Consider the following 23,017-nt stretch of genomic DNA (forward strand, 5'->3'; position numbering starts at 1 on the left):
GATTGTGGGCATCGACGTCCTTCCCATCGCATCCCTACTCAACACACCTCTGTTTGTGTCCGCCCTCAAAACCCCCAGCAACCTCCCCGTTTCGTTCCTCCCAAAGCACCCGCCATGGCATCTACAAAGCGATGCCTACAGCAAAACCCCCCCAACACACACACAAAAAAACAATGCGGCCAAAAAAATCTTCTGACGTGGCACCGCTGTCTCTCTTCTCTCTCCCTCTCTCTCCTCCACGTGCTGGGTCTAGCGTTCTTCTCCTCGAAGGCATCAGAGCATCTACCCACATTCCCGTCAATTTGACTTGCTTCAGAAATTAGAGCCACATACTCATACGGAAAGTACAAAGAAAGTATCTTCTGTAGCGGGTGAAGAAATTTGCACAACATTTTCCACACATTCAATTGCATACTCTTTAATAGAAACGAGACCAAAATTGAGCACGCCTATTTAGGATTATACCTTGTAGTGTGCACATATTATTACATGCTTACAAAGGCCAAAAGGCACAAAAAAGAAAGAAGGATCTTTACGTATCACCAATCCATGGTTAATCCACGCTTTATTTATTGATAGTTCAAAAGTCTCCCAAAACTTGCAAATTACCTGAACAAGAAGTAAAAGATGAGGATGATTAATAACAGCAAGACTATGCTCACTTAATAAAAAATGAATACGAGACTTACATGAATTTTTTATGAAACGAAACCTAGGAACCCTTTTTTTAGAGAGAACACGGCGGGGAGAACAGAAGCGGCTTTTCTTCTACCCCTTTACCCCACACAGCTTGCATGAACCCTTTTCTTCAGAGCATCATGCAATTATATTGATTGGGATAAGCCGTGCTTGCGTGTATAGCATTTGCGAGAGAGAGAGAGAGAGAATAAATGCAATGGAAAATTATTTAAATATCCCTCTAATTTGTGGAAATTCCCAAAATACCCCTCAAATTTCAAAATTCCCAAAATACCCCCTATATTTCCTCATAAATTCCCAAAATACCCCTGGTGTGAGATTAAATTTCTCCAAAGATAAACAAACTTGTAGCTTTTCATAAGAAGACGATTGCCTATCAATATAAGAATCTGATGCTAAATTTAGAATTTGAGTTCGTTATGTAAGCTTTGGAGATGAATTGCTTCATTATTTTTAGACATAATTGTTTTTTTCGGTGAGGGAATTTGTGACCATGTGCTTACATCTTTCGTAGACACAAACACTAAATTTGGAAAGCTTTTTCTAGATGAACTCCCTCTTCGAGATGTGGTCTTCTGAGATGCATTGATCATTGCAGGGTACACAAACAAAGCGAGCCCAAAAAGTAGCGAGGAGTTGTGTTTGCGACAAATGTATAGGAAAATACCTCTAAAAGTCCCTGGGAACTTCTGTGTCCGAATCCTCCGCCCAACCTCCCTTTTATAGCCGCTTGGCCCTAGGATCCCTTCTCCACTGGGCAGCCGGCCCTTGGCCAGGTCCTTGACCTCCAGGGTGGCCCTTGGCCAGGTCCTTGACCTCCAGGGTGGCCCTTGGCCTAACATTACTCCCCACTTGGAGAAGCGTTCGTCCTTGAAAACACGTGGTAATATCTTCGTAAGAACACTGATGTTTTCCTTATTGGCATCCCATACGCGAGCCAATTGTCCATATGATACTTGGTGAAGTGAGGAGGTTCAATGAAACCAAGAGCAACATCTTGATTTTCAACATTGTTGTCCTTTTGCAACCACTTGTATCTAACCAGTTTTCAGACTTTCTGAAGCTACTGGAAAAAAGCAAGAAAGCCTTGGTGCAACTTTTCATGAAGTTGTGAGCCAGGTTTCCAACTCACTGTTGGGGCATAAAGCCCAATGTGGTCGCCCAGGTAAGTGGGCAGGCCGCCAGGTATGTACACATATTCTTTTGTTAAAACCCAATAAGAACTCACTATGCTCTACACATTAAGATAGAGCGAGTTCACCTATCGCCATGCTCTTCTTCTCGCACTCTCTCTCTCGCGTCGCACTTCCGCTCGTACTCCTTCAACTGGTATCAGAGCCGACGGTTTGGCACTCGACACATGTGCGAGCTCTACCCAGAGATAAGGTGCAGGAAGCCTTAGCAGCTGAAAAAATCAAAAGCTGGAGATTTTCTGTTGAGTCTGGAAGAGGTCGAATCTGAAATTTCAGATTTGTTGTGAGAAGTCGAAGGCTTTAATTGCAACCTACGAGCTGTAAGTTTTCAACTTGCTGAGAAGAAATCGACAATTTGCAAAGAAAAAGCTACGCTATCAAGCACAAGGTAGCGTGAGGCTATTTTTGCAACAGCGTTATCAATTTTTGCTGTGAAGACCAAAAACGAGCTATAGCAAGAGAAGCAACGCTATGAGAAGGCATTGATCTACAGCACGCCATCTGCAGAGCTCGACTTGCAGCTACTCTGAAGCGCTGTGTGAGCTCGTGGCCGAGCAACCCGGAATCGGCAACTCTGTGTGAGCATTGATTTGTTGTGTGAGCTTTGATTTGTAGCAACTCTGAAGCGGAGGTGTTTGTTTACGACATCTACACACAGACTGTAGGCGACATCCACTAGTTCATCAGGTAGCTTGTGTTTGCTGCTTGATATTCCAGATTTCATCCTGACATTGCAGGTACTTTCCCATGGGATGTATTGTCAGAGTTGATGTATGTATGTTGAGGGTTTGCTGGCTGTGAGTCACGCAGCAAACAACCGCCGCAGCGATTACAACATAGAGTGGGAAATTTGTGGATGTATGGCTTTGTGGGAAGTCTACCTACTGTCAGATTTATTGCAGTCTTTGTTGAGGGTCGAGTGATGTTTAATTGAGCTGGGAGATTTTCGAATGTTGAGATCCTTTCGGTGATACAGGTCTTGGAGCGATCCCTCGAGCACCCTTAGATAGGCAGCTAGGATGTATTGACTGTGAGTTAGACAGTTGGGATTTCATCTTTGCTTTACTGCCGTTGAGGCATTGTCACAGTCTATGCTTATAGGACAGTGAGGGTTAGTACAAGTGTAGGACAGCTTTACCCGCAGCTTACAGTGTTAGAGAGACAGTGTTTTTTGAGCTGTTTTAGTCTATTTTTTAGTACACCAGAGCCATTTTACAAAGGAGACTGCCGAAATTTCTGCAGAATCTGAAGCTTTCTTGGTTCATTTGACAGGTTGATATTGGTTCAGAGGTCAGTTTACAGGGGAAACTCTGCCGAATTTTTCCCAGGAAAGTAAACTACTGTGAAGCGTAGCTATGGCTAGATCACAGGACACTGCTCTTTACAATATCAAGAAGCTGGATGGAACCAATTTCCCATTGTGGAAGAAGCAGATTTGGCACGTGTTGGTACAAAAGAAGCAGATAAAACCTATAAAGCTCAAGGGGATAAAACCAGAAGATATGGACGAAGATGAATGGAGCGAAATGGATGAATTGGCACTTTTTACCATTATGCTGACTTTGGCAGAAAGCGTTTACTTCAATGTAGCAGACGAGGTGTCGGCTTATGAAGCATGGACAAAGCTGAGTGATCTTTATGAGAAGCAGAGTGCAGCTTCACAAGTATACTGGCTTAAGAAGCTTGTTGATTTGAAGATGAAAGAAGGGACACCTATGTCCAATCATCTGAATGAATTCAACACCATCTACAGTCAGTTGTCAGCTCAAGGTGTCAAGTTTGATGAACCTGTTAGAGCTATGTTCCTGTTGATCACATTGCCGAAAAGTTGGGATACTTTTCGCACAACTTTGAGTAATTATGCACCTCTAGATGGTTTGACCATAGCAGGTGTAGAAGGCAGTCTGCTTACTGAAGAAACCAACAGAAAGACAATGGACAAAGGCAAAGGAACAGCCTTAGTTGTCAGGGGAAGGACCAAAGAATAGTACAAAGGTGGAAAGAGGAATCAGTCTCCTAGCAAGTCCCGCAGTGCTAAAGGCAAGAGTGACATAGAATGCTACCATTGTGGCAAGAAGGGTCACATGAAAAGAGACTGCAGAGAATGGAAAGCAGAAAAAGGCAAAGAGAAAGCTGCAGACCATGGTGAGAAGAACAAGTCCTCAGTGAAGATTCAAGAAATAAATGTGACAAACACTGTTGCAGAGGATGACAGTCTAGTGTCAGGAGACATCTACTTCTTGAAGAATACAATGGACTCAGCTCTTCTTATAGCATTTGATGGAAATGCACTAAGTGACTGGATTATAGACTCAGGGGCATCACTTCATGTGTCTCCAAACAAGGAGTGGTTTACCTCTTATGTGACCACTAAAGATCATGTTCGGCTAGGCAATGGGTAGACATGTGAGATCTTAGGTGTTGGAGATGTTCAATTGAAGTTTCAGAACGGCTCTTCTTTCACGCTGAAGAATGTGAGACATGTTCCCGCAATTACAAAGAGCTTGATCAACATAGGTTTACTTGATGATGCTGGCTACGTCACCACTTTTGGACAGAACATGTGGAAGATATCCAAGGGTTCTATGACAGTAGCACATGGAGTAAAGTCTGGAGGAGTTTACATGATTTATGTATCAAATGTCTCTAAAAATGTAATCAATGTAACCGAGCAGCCGAACGTTTCTTTGTGGCATAGCCGGTTAGGACATATGTCCAAGAAGGGAATGGAAATCTTGTCTCATTCTGGTTATTTGCCTGGCTTTTCATTTAATGATTTTGAATTCTGTGAACATTGTCTGTATGGCAAGCAAACACAACAGCCACATAAGCATAGAAGTAGTAGAAGAGATACACAGTTGGCACTTGTTCATAGTGATTTGTGTGGACCTATGCGTAACCTATCTCTAGGGGGAGCTTCTTACTTTATGACATTTATAGATGATTACTCGAGGAAAGTATGGGTTTACTTTCTCAAGCACAAGGATGAAGCGTTTAGTGTTTTCAAAATGTTTGTGACACTTGTGGAGAATCAGAGTGGCAAGAAGCTTAAATACTTACGCACTGACAATGGTGGAGAGTATGTTTCAAAGGCCTTTCAGGACTTTTGTGAGTCAAAAGGTATAAAACGTGAACTTACTGCTCCTTACAATCCTCCTCAAAATGGTGTTGCTGAGAGGATGAATAGGACCATACAAGAGAAGGTCAGAAGTATGTTGTCTAATGCACAACTGCCAAATGGGTTTTGGGTTGAAGGTGTATCAACAGCTGCTAATCTTATAAATAGATCTCCTAGCAAGGTTTTGCAGAAGGATTCAGTGGCAGAGATGGTATGGTCAGGCAAGGTGCCCTCATACAAGCATCTCAGAGTCTTTGGTTGTGAGTCATATACTCATGTTCCAAAGGAATTTAGGAACAAACTTGAGCCAAAGAGTAAAAAGTGCATCTTTCTAGGCTATGGTAATTCTGGTGAGATGGGGTACAGACTTTGGGATCCCGAATCCAGAAAGGTTATCCGCAGCAATGATGTTCACTTTAATGAAGCCAAATATCATTCTAAACCAGAGAGGGTTGAGGAGATTAGAAGAGTTGTCTTCCAAGAAGATGGACCTGCACGTGTAAGACAAAATGTCAGGGCTCAAGAGGAGCAAGGATAGGATAGAGTGGAACCACAGGTTGTGGCTGAGCCTGAGCCACCTATTTTGTGTAAATCTGGACGTATCTCGCGACCTCCTGATCGGTTTGTTCCATCTATGAACTATGTCATGTTGATTGATTGCAATGAGCCTTCATATTACAAGGAAGCAGTGCAAATGAAGGACTCCTAGAATTGGCAATTGGCCATGAAGTCAGAGATGACAGCTCTGCATAAAAACCAGACATGGAAGCTAGTTAAATTACCACAAGGCAAAAAGGCTCTACCTTGTAAATGGGTTTACAGGTATAAGATCACCGCTCATGATAGTCAGCCAAAGTACAAAGCAAGGCTTGTTGCCAAGGGCTTTAAGCAAGCACAAGGCATTGACTTTGATGAAGTCTTCTCTTCGGTGGTCAAGATGACTACATTGAGATGCTTTCTTGCATTGGTTGCCATATTAGATTTGGTGTTGCACCAAATGGATGTCAAGACAGCGTTCTTGCATGGTGATTTAGATGTGGAAATTTACATGCAGTAGCCAGAAGGGTTTGTTGAGAAAGGCAAGGAAGATTTGGTATGCCAGTTGTTAAAGAGTCTTTATGGCTTAAAACAATCACCGAGGGCATGGTACCATAAGTTCCACAAGTTTATGCTTTCTCAAGGCTACAAACGTAGTGAGTTCAATCATTGTCTATATACAAAGAAGGCTAAGGATGGCAGTTGGCTGATCCTTATTTTGTATGTGGATGACATGTTGATTGCTGGCAAGCACTTGGAAGAAATTTCAGCATTGAAGTCAAAGGTGGCAAAATCGTTTGACATGAAAGACATGGGTGAGGCAAGTCATATACTTGGTATGCGCATTGAGAGAGACAGATCAAAGAAGTTGATTTGGTTATCTCAAATAGAGTATATTGACAAGGTTTTGCAACGTTTCAATATGGAGAAGGGAAAGGCATTGAGTGTTCCAGTGCCACCATATGTGAAACTTAGCAAATAGGATTGTCCTGTTTCTGAGGAAGAACAGGCTGAAATGGATAAGATTCCATATGCGTCTGCAGTGGGTAGTTTGATGTATGCAATGATTGCTACTCGCCCAGACATTGCATTTGCAGTGGGAATAGTAAGTCGATACATGTCAAACCCAGGCAAGAAACATTGGGAGGCAGTGAAAGGAATATTGAGATACCTGAAAGCTACAAAGAGTATGCGTATATGCTATTGGGAGTCAGGAGCTAAGTGTAAAGGGTTCTACAGACTCAGATTATGCAGGTGACTTAGACAACCGAAGGTCTACGTCAGGGTATGTCTTTACATTGGCTGGTGAAGCAGTATCATGGCGTTCTAGATTACAAGATTGTGTTACTCAGTCTACTAAAGAGGCTAAATATGTTGCAGCATCAGAGGCATGCAAAGAATCATTTTGGCTTAATCGACTAGTAACAGATTTGGGAATCAAAGAAGAGATGCCTGTGTTATATTGTGATAGTCAGAGTGCTATACAATTGTCTCGCAATCCAGTTTATCACTCAAAGACAAAGCATGTGGATGTGAAGTATCATTTCATCAAGGAAATGATCGAGGATAAGCAAATTCAACTTGTCAAAGTAGACACCACAGAAAATCCTGCTGATCTACTTACAAAAGGACTTCCCTCAGAGAGCTTTGCGCATTTTCGCAAGCAGTTAGCTGTAGAGTAGAACATCACTTCTCTACATCTCTTGTATTTTAGCTTGTATAGTATCTTCTCTCACACTTAAAGTACCACATTTGACTTTAAGTGGGAGGTTGTTGGGGTATAAATCCCAATGTGGTCGCCCAGGTAAGTGGGCAGGCCGCCAGGTATGTACACATATTCTTTTGTTAAAACCCAATAAGAACTCACTATGCTCTACACATTAAGATAGAGCGAGTTCACCATATCGTTGTGCTCTTCTTCTCACACTCTCTCTCCCGTCGCACTTCAGCTCGTACTCCTTCACTCACGTGAGTATCTTAAAAAGCTCATAGCTACTAAGAAGTAGAATAGGGTGTGTCCTTATGTCAGACTTCTGAACATTTTACAACACACAGAATTACATGTTCACCCCTAATGAAGGTTACCTGCCAACATACTTTGTCAACACACCTATTAAGTCCTTGACTTATGAAACTATTGAAACGGTATCCAACCCCACCACAATAGGTGTTCAAAGTTGAAAACCTTACTTAAGCAAATTCTAGAATAGGGAGAGAATCGCGCATTCAGAATGCGTTGTGCTAACATATGCTCTTAGCAGATCCTTTAGCAAAAAATATTGGTAAGCTGCCCATCCAACACGGGATAAATAGCAGCAGTAAGAGTGAGGTGCTTTCCCCCAACCGCTTACAGACAGTCTTCCACAACTGATGATAGACTATGACTCAACCATTGAGTATGCATCCATATATTTGATATGGAGTGGAGACAACCAATTAGGTTGAAAGCGGGTTGGACTGGAGTAAGCTCATAGAGTTTAGACCATCCAACCACAGACACCCATCTTGAGCCATAACCTTGTATGGGAGGGTGTAAACTCATAATAAATCTGCAAGAAAAATTGCACTTGAAGTGCAAAAAATTGCATAAACAAGAAAGTCCATGTATTTGCATGCCGCTTCGAACAAATCTGTGTTAAACACTAGGTCTCATAACACCTAGTGTGCATGCATTTAACACAAATAAATTCGAACTGCAATTCCATGGCGATACTTTCCACGGCATTTACGTGAAAGCCTTCCAACAAGAGTTGGACCATAATAGAATGTTAAAGCTTAGTCACACCTAGGTACTAACTGTGAGACATTCTCATGAACGTAGCATACTTGTCTATATGTAGAAACGACCCGCCATTAAGGTGGTTTCACAGCACTTGAAATCGGAACATGCCTGTACTTAGTACCCGGCAATTTCTCGCCACTGAAATTGTTCATGATACGGTGTGCTCCAAATGGTCTGATAAACAAATGCGACCAACACGTAGGGACGTCGTCGCAATACATCATTAGGAATTAGGCGCCACTGTCAGTCCGAGAGACTCATATTCTCCACATGTGGAATATGTTTCAAATGAGGATGCCCGAAAAAGCAACATCCATCAAGTACAAGATGTACTTGTGTGTGGAGGTAACTACAAAACACCCCTTAACAAGAGTGAGAGGGACCCTCATTATCATTGCTCCACAAAGGCTAAACTAAACTCCTTGAGTTCCTAGACCATGTTGTACCCTATGTGACAACATGTGCCAAATCGAACCCGACAAGTGGGTTCATAACAGCATAATGTATATTGGACACTACGGCCCAAAATACTTTGTTCCGACATGTCCTTGGCATGGCTCATAAATATTCAAGCATATTTATACGACTTGAGCAAGCAAAGCATACTAAAAAATGGAATAACACCAAATCAATAGATGGGTATCTTACTACCTGGAGATTGAACTGAATGTTCACTTACCCGTATTCAAATACACAGGAGCACCTCGCCCATCTGTGAAAAAAAACAAGCAACATTGCACTGAAAACCTTGGGTGTTGCCTTCGCAATCCAAACCCTTTGGTTAGAATCTGCGTAGGCAAACCCGTTGGTAAGACTCATTGTAGGAACTGCTCAATTAGCAGGTCACGATAACCAACATATTCAACCGTATACAGAATGATTGGAATCAACTTGAAAAGTTGAATTTGTCCACTACCGCGTGGTAGCTTGCGGACGTCTTTCCTTGAAAGTATAATGGGAATAGATCAAATTGTGATCCTTAATGCCTATGGATGATTTAGTAAACATCCATTGGGTCTTATCCCAAAACTATGATGCGATAGACACTCGTAGTGCTATAGAGAAACCGGGAGGTCCATGCATGGCGGACCCCTAGCTCTTAGGGACAACCATGTTGTTTGAAATGTTTGCTGCATTTATACGCCGTGCTATAGATCAGCTTATGTGAGTGTAAGTTTAAAAAACTCAGCTCAATCGTCGCACCAAAACATGTAGTGCTTACAAAATACCCAAAAACATATGTAATGGCAAGACTCTTGCTTGGCCATTAACATCGATGGGGAGTCCACTAGGTAGGTCTGCTCAAGCTGGAGAACAATTACCCAAGAAATGCCAACAGTTGGGTCTTACCCTAGATCTGACAATGTCTCTTACCCAGCATGTGTGGGTCTTAGCAAGTATGTCAATTAGTTTTCAATCGACGAACCGATGAAGACTAATTTGGATGGCGTCTTGGCCAATTTCTAGTTGAGAGTTAGAGCAACTTGGCTCAGGCTGACTCACAAGCAAAACATGTATCAAAATCTTCTTAGAAAGTTTTCATTATTCTTTGGGAGAAGTAAGAGAGAGAGAGAGAGAGAGAGAGAGAGAGAGAGAGAGAGAGAGAGAGAAAGAAAGAGAGCATGCTGGGCTAAGGAAATTTCCTTAAACAACTATGACATGTATAGTTGATTGCCATGCAATCCCTGTTGTCACGCCAGGAGACAGGGAGAGATTTTTTGCTATGACTCTCTCATTGAGAAAGGTAACAAAAAAACACAAACAAGTCACCGACGGACCCACCTACCGTGTATGTGGTTGTGATGACACCAGTGTGACTTAATGACAGCAGTTTGCCTTTGAATGAAGTCAGAGTTTTAGGTTCTTTTTAGTGTTGTTGTGTTTGGACAACAACCCAAAAATCATGTTAAATAATCCAGAACTTATCTTGTCCTTGACAAAGTGTCTGGTGTTATAGTGGAAGCATAAACCAAAAAGTGGTGCAGGTCATTCCACCTGGCTAGCATGCCTTGCATACAGACTGGTAAGCCCTTAGCGAGAATAATGGCCTCAAACGTGAGAGCCAAAACAAGAACTGCCTTGCACAGTCTATACTGGTAGGGATTTTGTGAGGTGATATTCCCTATTTTACCAGTTTCTCCAAACTTGTGTGCAAATGCCCCTTGATTCCAAGTCAATGGACAATATCTTGGCACAAGTGAGAAGCCTTGCTTCGTATTAAATTGTCAAATCACTTTGGTTTGCACAAAAATAGTAATTTCCAAGCAAAGGTATAAACATGGAAAAATAAGAAGAATTTAAAATTGGCTAACCTAGTCGTTGCGATAACCAGTGGTCTTGAGATTTGGAAGGAAAAAACTCATTCCCAATTCATAGCGATATCTGCTTTGCAAGAGATTGTTGCAAGAGAGTTATTGTGTATGCACATACACCCTCTTGTATCATATACGTCCGTCTTGTACGTGATGAGACAGCTTGCAAGCATATTGCCAAATCCTTCCCAAGTGTGTATGCGCTGATCATATGCCAAAAGTGGGAAAGCTCAATGCAAAATGAAAAAATGGAAGCCTTGCTTCACATAAGTACGGATTTATTAGCCAACAGATGCTGTTGCCAACATACAGATATCATTGTAAACAAAAATTGACCTTGTCAACGAAAATTGGCTAGCGTTGTGTGGCTAGCATCTTTGTTGGCTTCTAGAAGCAATGACAAGAATTTGGCCATGCTGAGCCCTATGCACCCCTCATGAAGGCGAGCCACATGGTGTGCCGATCTCCTTGAGAGTCCATTGGCACAAAAATTGAACTGCTAATGATCTGTGCGGCAGATCAGTGCGGCAGGTACTAAAGCCATGCTTGAGTCAATTTCGCAAGTTAAGCATTGAGGGGATGCCAACAATGAATGCGAAGAGCACCATACTAGGCGCATACCTTACTGGGTGTTGAGATACCTCAACTACCACTTAGCACTTGAGGAGTCAATACAAGCCGTGCTTGTAAAAGACAATCAAGCCGTGCTTGTTACATGTCAAGGATTCATAATAAAAAACAGTTGATTGCATAACTAATTGAAGAAGTAATGCCAAAACGTACACAGAAATACCTGGAATCATGTCGAAAATCCGTGAAGGCAACACAGTACTAGAAGGCTCCTGCTCTTAGTCGAGCATGCCAAACATCTTGACTGTCTTCATCAATCCTTGTTGGCATTGCTTTTGCTCTTGAAAACTTTTTGCCACGAGCATAATCCTTGAAACTACAACCTTGTCGTGCATGGTATGCTTGGTAGGCCTTGCACTTTGCTTGCTATGTCAAGTCCAAATCCAGTGAAACTTGCTAAATATTGAAAGCTTAAAAAGTCAAAATTTTTGACATCCGTAGCTTTTCCCAAGTCGATTGTTCATGATTAATTCCTGCAGCCTTGAGGATCGTCCACCCTCACATGGTCGCACAATCCCCGCACAAATGCATATGGTTGTGTTTGTGGTGCATGTGGGTGGACTGGGCTATTGTAGCGGGTGGGAAAGGCCAATTTACTCAAGGCCCAAAGGGCGGCCGAATCTGAACGAGGGGGTTGGAAGCCATGGTGGCAATGGGCAACAGCGCAGAGGAGGAAACGAGAGAGAGCTCGCGCTCTGCAAGGCTCCTCACACCGCCACAAAGCAATGAGATCTCCACCTTGCGCATCCAACAAGCCTACGCATGCAGGATTCTGCCAAACTGTCAGGGTCAACCTCGATCCTCAATCAACTAGGGCGCTTGCCCACGGTCCTCAAACCTGCTCGACTTCGTTCCCGCCTAAGCGGCCATGCCCACCATGTTGCATGAGCATGCTAAGGAAGACCACGCCCTCCTCCTGCTTTCCCAGAATAATCTAAGGCTCTGATACCAGTGAAAGGCCCTGGGAACTGTCATGTCCGAATCCTCCACCCAACCTCCCTTTTATAGCCTCCTGGCCCTAGTATCCCTTCTCCACTCGGCAGCCGGCCCTTGGCTAGGTCCTTGACCTCCGGGTGGCCCTTGGCCTGACAACCTCTTTGATTGTCAAAGAGCTTTTGAAGTGACGAGGCAAAGAAGCACTAGATTGTTTTGATCGAATGCAAAGCGAGGATACCTCTTGAATGTGATTGCCTATGCTTGCATCTGGAAAGTATGTGGCACTATGTGTCTTTCTGATGCAAAATGAGGGCCTCTCCCCAAATGAAGTCAACTATGGAAATTTTGACAACATTAATAAGTTGTGAAGAGCTGCCAACCTCATGCCAGCTCTCCTTCAGAATGTTGTCACTCGAAGTGAATTGAAATTAAGGTTATGCCGAATGGAGCTAAGGCCACAAAGTAGCGGTTGATTTTCTATTTGGATGCAATTACCTATGCTCACATCTGAAAGGCATTATAAGCTATGCCAGAAGTCGATTGAGGAAAATAATTCATGATAAGAGGGGATCTTGAACAAAAACATCGTGATTGGGTGAGGAAGCTGTAGGTTGTCTTCATCATATGTATAGTGAGGGCCTCTATCCAAATGTGACCACCTATGCATGCATCTTAAAGAGACGTAGATGGATAAATATATGCAAGGTGGAGTACTCGAAAGGGGCAAATATTTCAACAACCTGCTGGTCACCTATTGGTTAGTATGTATACCAAGTGCAATGTACATATGTTTGTATTTCGATAAATATTCAATTTGTTCTCTACCCATCATTCACCAACATGCCAATCACCCCCACCCACCCCGTACTAAGGATGTCCAATTGTGTCTGAGTTGGCATCCATCACCAAGTTTCCTCAGTTGACATCAGGTAGCATTGTACAGTGGTAGAGCATGGATTGGCGATGTATAGAAATAGACACATATACACAATATACATGTACTGATGGTAAGAGTGAGCGAGACCTGCTAGTAGGCGGAGCGCGCAAGCTAGTTTATGAGAAAGAGAATCTTCACGCATAGCACCTAGAGGCTAGCAATGAAAGGTCCTTTCTACAAGCAGTTGGGTGCACCATCAAATGTGGATGATACGTCGACTAGGCTGTGCCAATGTTGGATTCATTAGTTTTGAGGGAAGATGCCATTTGAAAAACTAAAGCAAAACTAGAGTGGGTGAAAAGGAAAAGCCTTGCCAGGTGGACGTGGAGTGATTTTGATGTTGCAGGTCTTGCTGCAAGGATTGCAACTATTAGAGTTGTTTTGCCTACAGCAGAACAAGATCATTGGGATGTAAAGGATGCACAGGCTCATGCATTGATTGCATTGTCTGTGAAGCGCACCATTGTTTCTCACATCCGTTCAGCAAAATCTGCAAAACAGGCTTGGGATATTTTGGCTAGTCTTTATGCAAGTCGCAATGAGGCTAAAATTGCTTTACTACGTAAAGAGCTGGAGTCGAAGATTATGCATGAGGAAGATGATATGGACACTTTCCTTGCTAGTGTCAAGGATATCAATGAGCAACTTATTTTTGCAGGTGAAGTCATTTCAGACAGTTCCCTTGTGCAGACTGTAGTTGATGCCTTACCAGATTCTTACCATACTTTTGCTAATACTTGGAGACTGATGACACAAGGAAATCCTGAAGTTGTCAAGTTTGATGCATTATGCACATTGCTGTTGCAAGAGTCACTTTCTAGAATAAATAGGACTAGGCAGCGTGCAGTTGAACATGCTTTTATTGCTTCTCAAAGAAAGGGTGGTAACAGCAATGCAGCCACTTCTTCTGGTTCTGCTGCGAGTGGCAAAACTTCTATTCCTAATGCTTCTGCTGGCAACAATTCGTCTCGAAATTCTAGTGATAAGGGCAAAAAGAAGATACGTTGCCATTATTGTAAAGCTAATGATCACTTGATCAAGCAGCGTCCTAAGTTGAAGGCAAAAGAGGCTAAGAAGAAAGAGGGTGGTTCCACTGCAAATACTAGTTCCACTACAAATGCAGCCATTGTTGAGTCTTCTGTGAAAGGAAACTGTGATGCTGATGTTGATGCAGAATGCGCTTTTAGCGCAGAGTGCACTTACAATCCTGCTGTCCATGATGCATGCTTGTCAGTTGCTGCAGATTCACATGTGTGGTATTTCAACAGTGGTGCTACAAAGCATATTACGTCACATCATGAATTGTTCACCTCTCTCGAGTCTGTCCCTCATGGGAATTCAGTCACTTGTGCCAACAATGCCTCTTATCTGGTTCAGGGAGTTGGAAAGATTGTGCTTACTGCTGCAAATGGTAGTTCTTTCACACTTATTGATGCACTTTATGTACCTGGGATCAAGAAGAATCTCTTGTCTGTATCCACACTTGCTAGACTTGGGCTTGTAGTCAAATTTGTGGATGACAGATTTACAATTCATGATCTCAGTTTTGGTGATGAAATTGTTGCATCTGGCCTTTTGTGTCGTGGGCTGTATAAGCTCACTTTGTATGACAAGTGTGGAAAAAAAATTTCAAATGTTGTTGCAGATTCAAGGACTGTTTCATATGCAAAATTTTGGCATGCACGTTCTGGTCATCTGAATTTTGGCAGTTTGTTGCGTTTGCAGAAATCTGATATGGTTGCTTCTTTGCCGCCTCTTGAAGTACCTGTCAAACATGTTTGTGAAGGCTATATTTTGGGTAAGAGGCAACCTTCTAAGTTTCCAAAGGATGGTTCAGTTCGGCGGGCCACATGCAGGTTGCAACTTGTGCATATTGATGTTTGTGGGCCCATGCAAACTCCGTCCTTGGGCAATTACCTGTACTTCGTGACTTTTATTGATGATTACTCCAGGCATGCATGGGTATTTCCGCTTAAAGCAAAGTCCGAAGTTTTTATGTGCTTCAAACAATTTCTGTCTATGGTTGAAAATGTGTCGAAATGTACTATGGGCACCCTCCGTTCCGATCGAGGGGGGGAGTATATGTCTCATGAATTCAATGCATTTTTGGCTAGTCGTGGGATAAAACACCAATGTACAATGGTGTTGTTGAGAGAAAAAAACAGGTCACTTACAAAAATGGCACGATGTATGGTCAAAAGTCAAGCTTTGCCGCATTCTTTTTGGCTAGAGGCCATCATGTGTGCCACTTATGTACTAAACAGGTGTCCTACGAAAGCTTTGCAGTCTATTACTCCATATGAAGCATGGCATGATAGAAATCCTTCTATTGAGCACATGCGTCTTTTTGGTTGTTTGGCATATGCTTTGGTGCCGCAAACACAATGCTAGAAATTGGATAATAAGGCTGTCAAATGTATTTTTGTTGGTTATAGTGTTGAAAGCAAAGGTTACACGTTGTATCATCCGCAAACAAAACGAACTTTGGTTTCACGGGATGTAGTGTTTGTGGAAGATTTTGTTCAGCCCTTGCTGTTATGTACTAGAGACAGTAATGTAAGCTCACAGGACATTTATGACACTTTGTTGCCTCTTTCAGTGGTGGAAATACAAATGTAAGTTCCAATGAGGCAAATGTACAGCCTATGGGGGTTTCTGAAAATGTTCTAGATCAGCCTATTATTGATACAGATGTACATGATGTACTTGATGAGGAAAGGACTGAAAATGAGTAGGCTACAGGCATGCCAAAATGGCTGGTGCACACCTTGCGTGACAGTAAATTGGATGCACCTTTGTCTAGTCGTACTCGTTCAAGCTCTCACCATGCATCTTATGCATCAAATTGTTATGCTTTGGCTGTGTCTAGCTTACATGATGTTGAGGAGCCTCTGTCTTTTGATGAAGCACAGAATTCAAAAAATTGGATGGCTGCCATGCAATCAGAATATGATGCGCTAATAGAAAATGACACATGGAATTTATGTGATTTGCCTCCTGGCAAAAAGGCCATTGGTACGAAGTGGGTTTACAAGTTGAAACGCAAGCCGGATGGTGAGATCGATCGCCATAAGGCTCGACTTGTTGCAAAGGGTTATGCACAGCAAAAAGACATAGATTATGACGAGACTTTTGCTCCCACTTGTCGTATGACTACTGTGCGTTTTCTATGTGCATGGGCAGCTCATTTTGGTTGGGATGTACATCAATCAGACATTGTTACTGCTTTCTTGAATGGTGACATATTTGAGGAAGTTTATGTAATGTAGCCTCGCGGTTTTGTCATAAAAGGACAAGAGGACAATGTGTGCAGACGTAAGAAGTCTTTGTATGGGTTGAAGCAATCTCCTCATGCTTGGTATGAGAAAGCTGACACTCATTTGGTCAAACGAGGCTTTCGTAACAGTCCTACAGAAAGCACATTGTATGTAAAGCGTGGGGGTGATGTACTTCTCATTGTGGTTCTTTATGTCGATGATTTGCTTATCACTGGACCAAATGAGAGACATATTGCTTAAGGCTTATTTAAATGCTACTTTCAAGATGAAAGATTTGGGGCTGTTGCATCATTACTTGGGTATACAGTTTAAGCAGTGTGATGGTGGTACTGCCTTGTGTCAGAAAAGTTACATAGAGACATTGCTATGTAAGTTTGGACTTGAGGATTGCAAACCTATTGCCACTCCCATGGAAAGTTGAGTCTACATGATGTTGGTGATACTGTTGATGTCACTCTTTATCAAACTGTTGCTTGCTGTCTTATTTATGTATGGCAACACGAGGCTGGATATTCAATTTGCAGTCTCACAGGTCAGCAGATTTATGCATAGCCCAGGGTCTAAGCATTGGCAAGCTGTCAAGAGGATTTTCTGCTACCTTAGTGGCACGTTACATCTTGGCTTGTTTTATCCCAAGGGGGGATCATTGCCGCCAGACTTACATGCTTTTTCGGACTCAGATTGGGCTGGTTGTTTTGACACACGAGTAACCACAAGTGGTTTTTGCTTCATGCTTGGCAGTTCATGTATATCATGGTTGAGCAAGAAGCAACCTACTATAGCCACTTTGAGTTGTGAGGCTGAGTACAAGGCAGTCTTCACAGCTACGGTTGAGTGTGTATGGCTCAGACGCCTTATGGCTGATTTGGGTGTTGGACAAGACACTACCAACACTATCTACATTGACAGTCGGAGCGCATTGGCAGTTGCGAGGAACCTAGTTTTTCATGCTCACACAAAGCACATTGAGGTGCATTACCACTATGTGAGGGAGAGGCTCTCAGCAGGAGGGATCAGCTTGGCTTATGTGCCAACACAGGACAGCCTTACAGGTCTTTATTTTCTTGTGAGAAGCTCGAAGCTTTCCGCAAAGCTTTGGGCTTGCTCCCCTTTGTGGACTAATCATGTCCTCAGGGCATGGTACTTCCCTTTACGCATGTGCCAGCTCTCGTTCACCGAATCACTCCAGGGGGGGTTTGTTACCATATACATGTGGTAGTGATGTGTGTGAATGCACTAGGACCGCCGGGGCATTTTTTCCCTCTTTCGGAGGTTTTTTCCCCCCGAGCATTGGATATACGCCCATCACTCTAGGGCTATCCATCTTTCCAGTGCACACTAAGTAACACACTCTCTATTGTTTGCCTTGAGCTTCCTTCGTCTTCTCCAAGCTGTGTGTGTTTCTCTGCAAGCCTAATTCCAACGGAAATTCTAAAAATACCTGTCAAATTTCAAAAATTCCCAAAATACCTTTGTATATGTTTTGGTCGGATTGTTCAAGATTTATTAATCTTTATTCCTTTTTGACAATTGAGATCCGTTTTTCAGTGTTTAGCATGTAATTTGCCACAAATCACTTGGCAAAATAATGATGATTATGTCTCAAAATAATGAAGCCATACATCTCCAAAGCCAACTCAAATTCTAGTTTTAGCATCTTGTATTCACAGACAATCAGTCCCTTATGAAAACCTACAAAAAAAATTATCTTTTGAGAAATTTAATCTCATGACCAAATGTATTTTTTATTTTTATTTTTATTGGAACAGGAGAAGTGCAGGGCGCATGTGGCGGGAGAGATATGAAGAGAGAGAGGAAGGGAAGAGGTTTCCTAGGAGAGACAGTCGTTGTAGAAGCGTCGTATGGCAACAAACTCTCTCTCTCTCTCTCTCTCTCTCTCTCTCTCTCTCGCAGGCGAGGACATCTGTGTGTGTGTGTGTGTGTGTGTGTGTTTGTCTATCTTGTTTGCATTTTGCTCACGGCTTGAAGCAGACGCAAGTGGCGCAGTGCATCTACTGTACGCAACAAAGTATCCTGCATGCGACATGTGACAGGGAGAGCAGGGCGCCACGCTTAGGGCATCAAGGCGTTGCCCTTTTTATGCGATTACTTGATGAGGAGCCAGCAAGGGAGGCATTTGCATCTGGCCTCTCTCTCTCTCTCTCTCTCTCTCTCTCTCTCTCTCTCTCTACACGAAAGGAGCTGCTCCTATAGACCAGTGCTAGCGATCGCATGCATCAAACTGTTGGCCATGGCAAGCATCGTGTGCGTCACGATGCAGAGATGGGGACAGGGGTAGGAGTTTGTAGACATAGTGGTAGGGGTTGACGATGACACTTCACTTCCTTTTGCTTTGATATTAGTATTCTTAGTGAAAAATTAATTGGGCTTCGAATGTGGACCAACGGCAGAAGAGAGGGGAGTCGCCAGCTGCCTGAAGAGGGGGACCTGGCTTTCAAGTGCAGCAAGTACTAGAGTGGAGAGCATGAAGGAGGAAAAAGTGTGCTACTGTCTGAAGAGATTGATGCATGCAATCGGGAAAGGGGAGCTTCGCAAGCAGGGATCAAGCACGAAACCAGTTTCATTCGCGATAGCAAAATGTCTGGCTAGGACTGCAGATGCGACGGCAGTTTCTCTCTCTCCTTGTGGTTGCGAACGACATAGAACAGATCCTCTTCTCTGCAGACTGAGTAACAAGCAGTAGAGAGTGAGGAGGATTCATGTGGGTGGGAACTATCGCAAAGGGTGTAGGCTTTACTTTGTTTAAAGGGAGAGGGAATCTCCCAATCTAATTAACTAATCGATTGAGAATGGACCAAGGTGACCACGAATCGGAACGGGAGGAAGTCAATTAGAGGGTGAGATACCCTCTTGAAAACGAAAAGGAAAGAAAACTCGACCACGCAAGGGCAAAGATAAGTTAAAGGAAAATAATACAAACTTTTGATCAGAACAAAATGTTTTAAGGTTAAATGGTAGCATAAGGGTGCATTCACACACCTTCAAGGTAGTGTTTTGTTGACGCAAGACGTCTTGGCAAACATCCCTCAAATGCTTGTTGTCTTCTTCTTCGCTGTAGTGCACAAGATGAGAGAAGGTAGAGAGAGGAGGGTAGCGTTTTGCCAGCTCTGTCTAAATAATTGGCCGAGTTGAACACTCTAGGGCACCGTTTCGCTAACCGACAAAAATTGCATATGCCATCAAAGTGACCTTATAGAGCCCGCGTCATAAAATGCCAGATGCAACAATTTCATCGCTAAAGCTGAGATCATGTATTGTATTTCTGTTATCCACAAATTTGACTACAAGATCAAATCTAGCAAGTGTAAATACAAACAAAAGATTCTTCTTGATCATAGGTACATACAATGCATCAACAAGTGTGAAAGAACTTCCATTTGCAACAATAAGCACAATCTTTCCAACTTCTTGAACTCGATAAAAAGCGTTGTTGGCACAACGGGAATGTGCCCTAAGACACCATCTTAGAATGCCTCTTGCAAAATGAAAGGGAAAAGCAAGGAGACATGCAGGTCGTAATTTTTTGTATAGTGGTGGATCGAAAGTCATGATAGCATCATGCGCACAAGCAATTGCGTCAGGGCAAATACTTGCCCTAAACTAGAAGGTGATGAGCTAGGCTGTGAGGGCTAGAGTGAACATTTCCTTGAAAGGTAGGTATGAGGAATCCAACAAACGGATGCTGAAAGATTCCCAAGTTCAAAAAACATTGTGAACGTACAAAACTAGAGTGCTCGAAAAAAAACCCACAATTAGTGCTATCTCACCTACAAACTTTAAGTTTTAATTTTAAAAAATTGTTCCTTACATATTCATAAAGACTTACCTGCTCCGTGCAAAATCTCTTTTATCAGGATGCTCAAGTTGATTCGGAAATGGCACCTATACAATTACATTTAGATTATCAATTTAGGGAAAATTACTAAAATACCCCTCAAACTTCAAAAGTTCTCAAAATTCCCTTCAAATTTTTTAAATTTCTCAAAATGCCGATTAAATTTCTCCAAAGATAAAAATATTTGTAGATTTTCATAAGAAGACTAATTCTCTAACAATAGATGCTAAAACTAGAATTTCAGTTGGTATGTAGGCTTTGCAGATGAGTTGCTTCATTATTTGTAGGCATAATTGCCATTCTCGAGAGATAATTTGTGCAATTACATGCTAAGCACTCAAAAATGGGTCTCAATTGTCAAAAAGGAATAAAGATTAGAAAATATTGAACAATCCAACCAAAATAGATACAATAATATTTTGGCTCCACCTAGAGGGAGAAAAAGCTAAATGTTTTATGAAAAAGCTCGCGTCTCATCCCTCCGTGCACGTGGACGCACACAGGGCGTCCTGCAGAGGTGAAGCTTGATGTCATATGTGGCGCAAACACACACAGAGAGAGAGAGAGAGAGAGAGAGAGAGAGAGAGAGAGAGAGAGATAGCCCTAGCACAACGAGGGGCACGGCCAACCAGCCAGCAGCAACAGGTTGGAGAAAATGGCATGCCGATGAGCTTCGAGGTCTTGAGCACAACAAGAGAGTTAGCCGGAGGATCGAAGGTGCAGAACGTGCCAGCTAGGTGGGAAACAGGCGGAAAGCTCAGGGGAAGCAGGTAGCGAGCTGAATGGGAAAGGTGAGGCTTGAGCTACACCGGCCAGCCAGCCATGCTCCGACCATGAAATGGGCTTGCCACGTTAGCACACGACCCTGCAGACCTCCATTCGGTTGGTTGGCTGGAGGAGTTGTGTTCGTCAATGTTACGATTTGACGCCCTTCTTCCCTTATTTGACTCTCGAGCCCTTCGTATAAAGGCCACTTTGAGGCAACACCGGTGTTTTGAAGGAAGAAGGAAAAATATGCCCATCCTCATGGAAGGATGCTAATCCCACTCTCCTGTCATTAGAAGGGCAACCCTTAGGAAAGCCCTTCCTGGACTTGAACTGAGGTCAAGGCCCACCAAAGGTAGGAGTGGAGACATTTGCATTTTAGATATTGACAGGAATTAAAAGTAGATGAGGGGATCGGGGTCTGTGGTTAAGCCATTCATAATTTGGTAATTTTATAAATTCTAATGGGAAATGGGCTAGTGGCCATTGCTAAGTTCTAACGTAACCTAACGGGAAATGGGTGACTCGGTGCTCACCCAAAATTTTGAACGAGCAAGACTCCAAAGCCGTGGTGCTAGCACCGCGAGTGTAACTCTTGCTCTCAACCTCTCTGTGTAGGTGCCTGTAGGAATTTGGAAAGATATTGAGTGTCGATGGTCACATGGGGCTAACATCATCCCCACACACAGCAAAGGATCTGCAACAAAAGAGGGGAAAAAAATGTGGGATTTGCTACGTCAACGCATGAGAGAGTTGGAAGGTCTTGTGACAACACAAAGATTCATGAGGAGAGACTTGCGAGCAACCTTCGGACTCTTCTCAAGCTCTCAATCTGCCCCCTATTAAGCTTCAGCCTCGGATAGTGTAAAAATTGATTAGTTTCTCCAATAGAGTCTACTTGTTTCTTGTATGGAAAATGGATGCCTTGACGTTCAATTTGCATTGGTACAAATGAATGTTGCTACGACTCTTTGCTGGCGTTTGTCATGAACAAGTATTTGGTAGTGCTAGAAATTGCTTGTTCTTTAAGTTTTCTGTGTTGTGTAAGGGGACATTTTTTACTCTTCTGTCATTGGAAGGGCAATGTTAAATTTTTCCCTTCTATCCAAAAGGGCATACTTCTTGCATACCTGTCTGTTGACATTTTGAGTTGAGAATCAAATCCTAACACTCGTGCCCGTGCTAAGAGAGGGGAACTAGAAGATTGATCCCAAGAAAGAGGAAGCAAAAAGCAAATGGTTTATGATCTCGAAAAAAAAGAAGAAAAGCTTTGTTCGCTCTCTCTCTCTCTCCACCGGCCCCAAAACAACACACAACAGAGGAAGCAACCTACCGAGGAGAAGCTTGACGTAGTGGCAGCAACTGACGATGTCCTGCCATAGAGCTCGGGCTGCGAGGACCGTGATACGCCGCTTGTGGCGAGGGTAGTGGGGGAGGTTTGTTGGGGGCTTTCGTAAGGACCCCCCGCCCCAATGAGACGAGGAGCTGGAGAGGGAAGATTCACAGAGTGTACTTGCCTCAGAGAGGGTAGACACTGATCCAGAGCTGATAGCCATAGCTTGGTGTTGAGAGAGAGAGAGAGAGAGACGAGCTAGCTTGATGAATGCAGGGTGGTATGCAGCACTCAGGTGAGTCACCACGCCTTTCTATACATGCAACAGAAAAAGGGGCGTGGAGTCTTTGTGGCAGCCTTCCTTTCGTCCAAAAGGGAGTGGACAGTCTAGACAGGTTCCGGACCTACCACATGGAAGGGCGATCTCCTACGCTATTTTTTCAGCGTGACAGGACCAAGCTTGATTCTTGAAGGTTGCTTGCCGCTCCGTAACTGTCTTGACTTGTGGGAATGCACAGATACTGTTGAGGCCGACTGCCTCTACGCAGTCTGAAGTTTGGACCGCCCTTACAGCCCGGGTAGTGGGGCCACTGTGGGGTAGTAGGGCTCGATGGAGATTAATCGACCCTGGATGGACACGT

General features: G+C 43.1%; 1 long non-coding RNA gene across 1 annotated transcript; it reads right to left on the minus strand.

Moving 5' to 3' along the window:
* Positions 1–440: 440 nt before the first annotated feature.
* LOC147417980 (uncharacterized) lies at positions 441–22,631 on the minus strand. The gene is made up of 3 exons (XR_015187238.1): positions 22,377–22,631; positions 20,270–20,325; positions 441–609 (listed from the first exon to the last, which is right to left on the minus strand). It is a non-coding gene; the product is annotated as an uncharacterized LOC147417980 (long non-coding RNA).
* Positions 22,632–23,017: the final 386 nt, after the last annotated feature.

This window comes from Adiantum capillus-veneris, chromosome 30 (assembly GCF_014529385.1).
Source record: "Adiantum capillus-veneris isolate H3 chromosome 30, ASM1452938v2, whole genome shotgun sequence".
In the NCBI taxonomy this organism is placed as follows: Eukaryota; Viridiplantae; Streptophyta; class Polypodiopsida; order Polypodiales; family Pteridaceae; genus Adiantum; species Adiantum capillus-veneris.